We start from the raw sequence: 6,738 nt of genomic DNA on the forward strand, positions 1-6,738 counted from the left end.
ACTAGAAGCAGAAACACCACTTAGGAGGTTGAGTAGTCTACTGGAGTATATGGCGGCCTGCACTAAAATAACAGAGGGTTTTGACAGAGGGAGATAAGGAGATGAAGTTAGTGAAGGAGAAGTGTTTCCCTCAGAAAGGAAACACCGGAGTAGATGCGGACTGTGTGTATGTGTGTCTCTGTTTGCACAAGAGGCAGTAGTTTACAGCTGTCCATGCTGAGGTAGCTTGCAGCCTATGCAGGTGGGATAAACTATACCTAAAAGTAAAGGCCTGAAGCTCAAGCAAAAACTCTGGGCTGGAAATTTGCAAATCATCTACGTACAGAGAAAAAGAAATGGCACAAGATGAAAAAACCTCTGACAAGACTGGGAGAAGGGCCAGAGAGGTAAAAAAGGAAAACTTGGCAAGAGGATGTTACAAAGCCAAGGTAAGAGGGGTGCATGCAGAGAGTGGGGCAGCCAAATTAACAGCCTTCCTAGAGGGAACTTAAAGACTAAAAGGGTTGTTGGAATTAGTAACAAAAAAAAAAAAAAAAAGTCATGGCTGAGTTTGGTGAGAGCAGTTTTATAGGGTCAGTGAACTTGAATGCTACATTGGAATATGTTCAACAATGGGAGTCAGAGTGGAGGCAACTCAAGAAAGAGATGAGAGAGTCACAGAGGAAGGACAGGATTTTTTTAAGACAGGGATTTGACATTTAAATGCTGGTGGAAAGAAGCCAGTATTATGTTGGAAAAATAAATAGTGGCAGTACTGTTTCATCAACAGTTCGAAAAATGTTGAAGACTAAAGACAAAAAAAGGTTTAAAAGAACAAGATTCTTAGAAGGCAGAAGATAATATAATGCAGAGTACAAACAGATTAGCTTTCAATGGGAAGAGAAACCCAATACATAATGGAGGTGCTCCAATAAATCCTGAAGGACAATTTGCCAAAAATGTTGAGTGCTGTTCTAAGGTGTTCTGCAATAGAGCATCATGGTTTCTGGAACCAATGACATAGGTTTCCATACCAGCTCCACCCTGAAATTGAACGTCAGGGCATGTTAGAAACCTTTCTGCCTTGGTTTCCTACTCATTTGTTAATAAGTGTTAAAGGTTTAGAATAGTCCCTGATACACAATGCTATTTAAGTGTTCATTGCTATTATTATATTAGTATTTTTTATTTTTTATTTTTGTTAAACCTGCTAAGGATCACGAAAACTAGGACTACTCTGATTCCTAATTGTATTTGCTCTTGATGCCATGAGTATATTAACTGGTATCCTCGAAATCAAGCTATCTTTAAATGCTGTAGAAATGTCCAATTAAATGACGGTTTCAGAAATTAAATTTATCAATGAGAAAACTACTTAAGCTGTTTTAAGTGTTAAAAACCCAAACTTGTAAAATATAAACCAAAGACAAGAATTTGTATTTTGTGTTTTGAGGAACTATTATGAAAAATAAGAGTTTACTCCCTCAATAAAGCATATCTTTGAGGAAGTTACTAAATGGCATTACCTTCACTTCCTAGAAGTAACCGGATAACAGGAGACTGAGCATCATTAGGAATGATATATTAATATATTTTTTTAATGTTCAGTCACATGGGGACATGTTTCCTATTAATAAACCAATGAAGAGTAAGGATCAAATTTTAGATCATGTTCTGGAATAGGGCAAGATATTCTGAAATTGTATATTAGCTCCACTAGGAGGCGTTATATACTAAAGTGTCTGAAACCTTCCAGAAAGGTTAGTCAATAATCTTCCAGAAAAGGTAATTCTTTGCAGAGAATTGACTTTGTAAATTTTAATTGCTGGAAACACAAGATGTAATGCTGACCACACTAGATAAAAAGAAAGAAAATCTCCGAGGAAAGAGGCAACAGAAATCCCTTAGTCATCATCTTTAATGGGTATTTCCTGGCCTCTTCTTAAGACACTGATAAAAAGCTTACTACTGCTTACTCCCAAACAGCCATTTATGAACAACTCTGTAAGAAAATTATATTTAGCACATTGTTTTCCTTAAATTTTTCTTTTTGGTGCTAGCTGTGTTTTGAGGCCACAGGTGAAGTCTTCCTTCACTTGATAATAGTTCTCAGAGTTTAAAGCTAATATATATTACTATTGTGTCCCTTCCAGGCCAAACCCTCCCAATTCCCAAAGCATTTCCTTGTAAACATGATTTCCAGAGCCATTGTCATCCCAACTTAATACATGAAAATCCAGTTTTAACTCACATAAAGAACAAAGTCAATTTGGGAAAGCAAAATGACCAGTGTCCAGTTAAGGAAATGCTTTGACTGCAGATGGTCTCAAGTACATGGTTATGCGAAAACTTTCAGGGTGTGCTTTTTATTTTGAGAGCATTATAAAGTTTTTACCAATTACACATACAAAACTCTTTTGCAATAAGAATTTCCCATTTTAAGATATTTTATATAAGACTTCAGTTTCTTAAGTCCGTATTTTTCAAACAGGTTATTTCGTGAGTCCACAAAACACTTTCTTTAAATACATATTACTCATGTTTGAAAAATACAGTTTTAGGATATCCCATGGGGTTTAATGTTACCCAATCAATGTTTTAGGGCCCAATATGCCTATTTGGAAAAAGAGGTTACTACATTATGAATTACGGGAAAGCAGATATAGCAGATATGAATTTACAACAGTAAACTCTAGTGTGCAAAAAAGGTGTCACGTTTTAAAAATGAATCTTTTATCTGAATCTCTTTTTCACAGGACTGGCAGGGAAGGTTTACTATCTTTGGCTCACACTGATGACTTGTGTCAAAGCCTCCTCACAGCTCCTGAATTTCAGGACTTCTCTGCTTCCATAGTGTGCTTCTGGGAAATGTGTGTGTAGTCTAGGGACCATCACTTTCCTAAGTACACCATTCAGCTATTTCCCAGTGAGGCCCTCCCTCTCTGAGGCAGTGTTACTGCCAGCAGCAGTTTCCCAAGACTTCTGAGTGTCACCCTAAGCCAGTCCTCAACTATCCTGTCCTCCCACTCTTGGGCAACCTATTCTTAGTTCCACTATTATTTATGGGAGGAACGTAGTGTAACTTTTTACTTAAGCTATAATCAACAAGGTGATACAGATGGAGTTAAACCATTTCCCTTACTCTTTACTTTGTAGGTTGCACTTGGTAGAGAAAATTTATTATCTGAGGAAAGAATCAGGTGTCTTTAAAGTCAGATGAGGGGAAATTCATTCTATAAATCTGCTAAGTGGTAAGTCAGTGGAAATTACTGTTTCTTGAGTCTCAAAAATAATGTTGAGAGAAAAAAAAATCCTTATTAGAAAAACACAGTCCTCTTACACGGCCAAGAAAGCACCACTAGAAGGAAAAGGAAGTGGCAAGAGAAGAATATTAAAAATCCTCTGGGCCTTACTTCCAATTATTAAGCAAGCAAAGGAGTATGGGACTATTTATTAGGCACTTACTATGAACCATATATTAAAAGCTGAGAAAGCACACTGTTGCCTTTTTATGAATGACAAAGACTCATTTCTGAGAGCACAAGCAGCAGAGTTGTAAGGTCTAAATGAGTAGACAATCTTTGGAATGGTGGCCATCTTTCACCTGATCTGGGACAAGTGAAAGCAATCAGAAGTGGGCATGATCCCCAAAGAGGTCCTGATGCTGTCTTGATTCAGTTCTCATTAGCATCATCTCACAGAGATGGGATTCAAGATTCAGGAAGTTTGTGGCTGGTGAGCTTACATTTGTGCTTATATTTGCTGAAAATTTCCTTTGGAATTGTTTTTATAAATATGGTATTCTTTTTTTTTTTTAATGCTCATTTTTGAGAGAGTACAAGTGGGAGAGAGAGAGAGAGGGGGATGTAGGATCTGAAGTGGGTTCTGTGCTGACAGCAGAGAGCCCGATGCAGAGCTCAAACTCACAAACTGCGAGGTAATGACCTGAGCCGAAGTCAGACTCTTAACTGACTGAGCCACCCAGGTGCTCCTATACAGTATTCTTAATGATGCTGCTGTATCCCTCCCTTATCTGTGGTTTTGTTTTCCATGGTTTCAGTTACTTGAGGTCAGTCATGGTCCAGAAGCAGATGATCCTCTGACATATTGTCAGAGGTCAGCAAAAGCCCAACACTACATCACAGTGCCTGGATCACTCACTCCACTTCATCACACAGGCATTTTAACATCTCACATCATTACAAGAAGGGGTGAGTACAGTACAAGAAGATATTTTGAGGGAGACCACATTCATGTAACTTTTATTACAGTATATTATTATAATCGTTCTATTATTGTTCCTCTCTTACTATACCTAATTTATAAATCGAACTTTATCTAGGTATGTATGCATAGGAAAAAACTTAGTATATATAGGGTTTGGGACTATTCCTGGTTTCAGGTATCCACTGGGGTCTTGGAACATATCCCCCATGGATAAGGGGGGGGGGGACTGCTATATGCTTACACATTGTTGTTCAATAAGACAGAGCAGTAGAAAAGTAGGCTTGAGCTCCTATTCACCATGCCTTATAAGCCTAGCTTTTTGGACAAGGCCAAATAATCCATCCACCTGTATAGTTCATACGAATTATAGTCAATATTATTACCTCTCCTTTACTAAATATTAAAGTATGTACTTACCCAGAAGTTGTCTTGAGAAACATAAACCTATGAAATGAAATGACAGCAAATTCCCTAAGATATTTAGGCAATTACCTTAGTAATTCAACTAGCATAAACTACTAAACTGTATTTCTGAACAAAACTGATTTTTTGTCCTCTGCTTTACGACAAAACAAAATAATAATGTAGTTATTCTTTTATGATATTCACAACTGTAATTGTAAACTAAAATCTTGAATAGGTATGGGATTCTATAAAAGGTCTGTTTTTGTGACAACAGGGGCTTAGAGCTCTGTATTTTCTCCCACTGGACAAATGGCTTGCAGTCACATCACTGTGTGCAACTTGAAAGTAATTAGCCCACGTCTGCAGTCTTTTATGTATGCTCCAAAGTACATTGACTGTATCACATGCTTCCAAAGCTGATGGTGTCCTGTCCCAATTGAGTAACTTTTTTACCTCTTCTTTTAAGAAATTTGGTCACTGGTGTTTAGACGCCAAAATTTAAAATATGCACGCAAGATTTAGCTAGCCAAGCTAATTTTAACAAAATTTTAGTTCCATGAAAAGTAGCAAAGGACACAAATTTAATTGCCAACACTGTCTAAAAATTAGGTTGATTTCACACAAATCTCTCAAACTTACTGTCTTCCCTGTGTGCTGACACCTATGGAGAGCTGAGTAGTGATGTCCACCTTACTCAGGGTGGGAGCTCTCCTGTCCCTACCTTTCTCTCTAGTCTCCATGGGCCTGAGATCAAGTCAGTGGCTATTTATTAAAGTACTCTGTGCTGCTCTGCTTTTCTTAGAGAGGAGTTGAAAAAAAACATCAAATTGGGAAAACAGCACAGACGAGATAAATGTGAGAAAGTAAATGAAAGTATCTCCATGTTTAATATGCAAACAAAATATGTCTAAAAAGATAATTATTCCACTATAAACAAACTCATGGCTTGCTTCACCAGTCTATATATGCTTGGTTCCTATATACATTTTACATTGTTGACCTCTAGATTCTCCATGATCTAGGAAAAAACCTACCTTACCGAATTTCACTATTAGCACCTCAAGTTTCAGAGACAAGAAGTGTAACACATATACAAACTGATTATTTTAACATTTTATCTAATACTGGAAAGAGGGTTTGCTGGAAAAGAGTTATCTAGATTAAATGAGGTAGTTTTCTCTGTGTTCACTATAGCTAGCAGTGTTTATATCTGAGTAAATGATGAAGGCCTTTTGAACAGAAGCAAGGTGGCTTTTCCAGAAATGGAGTCTTCCATGGCTGTGAAGTCCTAGATTTATAGCTTCAGAACTGACGACATATACTTGAGACCCAAGCTAAAGTTCAGTCCTTATGACCAAATATCAAAGACAGGATAATGCTAAAAGTCCTATGTGAACCCCAAGATTATTGGATTGTTTTAAGGAAGGCCCTTCTTATAAGTAAGGGTTTATGTTTTTAATAGCTCACAAAAATAAAAGACACTTTTAGATCAAAAACTATTTAGAATGAGTCCCACTGGGCCATCATTCAGTCAAGTTAGTAAAGATTAAACAATCAGTAAAATCTGGAACTATACTGCAAAGACCAAATCTTGGTAGTTAAATTCAGGATGAAAGCAGTACAGCTTTTAAAATAAGTGGCTGAAACTAATCAGAAAGTTGTAATTTAGGAACTAAAATGAGTAGGAAGTATTTTGGAAGACACAAAAAGGAATCGTTCCTAGTAACAGCCAAGACAGGATCTCAGCTATGGACAGCACACTAACCCACACACACCTTGCCATTACAGCTCCATCAACTTAAAATCAAACGATGGTATGACACTCAGCTTTAGAACAGAGATTTGTAGTTTAAATTTCCAGATTTATGGGCTAAGGGCTCAGGTGGCTCTTTGACTTATCGAAGCCTTAGAACAGTACGTTGCTGCTGCAGGGCTGACCCATTCCAACTCTGGATATGTGACCTGGCTGCCATACTAGACTCTCCTCCATGCTTGATCCCTCCTCCCCAGTTGTGCGGTGTCATGGTAACCGTTCTACTCTTTGACATCTCCATAATTCCTTGGTCTAATCTGATTCAGCAGTGTTTGGGTAGAATATTCTCCACCACAAAATCTGTTGTCGCTGAC

The sequence above is a fragment of the Lynx canadensis genome, chromosome B1, assembly GCF_007474595.2.
Source record: "Lynx canadensis isolate LIC74 chromosome B1, mLynCan4.pri.v2, whole genome shotgun sequence".
Classification (NCBI taxonomy): Eukaryota; Metazoa; Chordata; class Mammalia; order Carnivora; family Felidae; genus Lynx; species Lynx canadensis.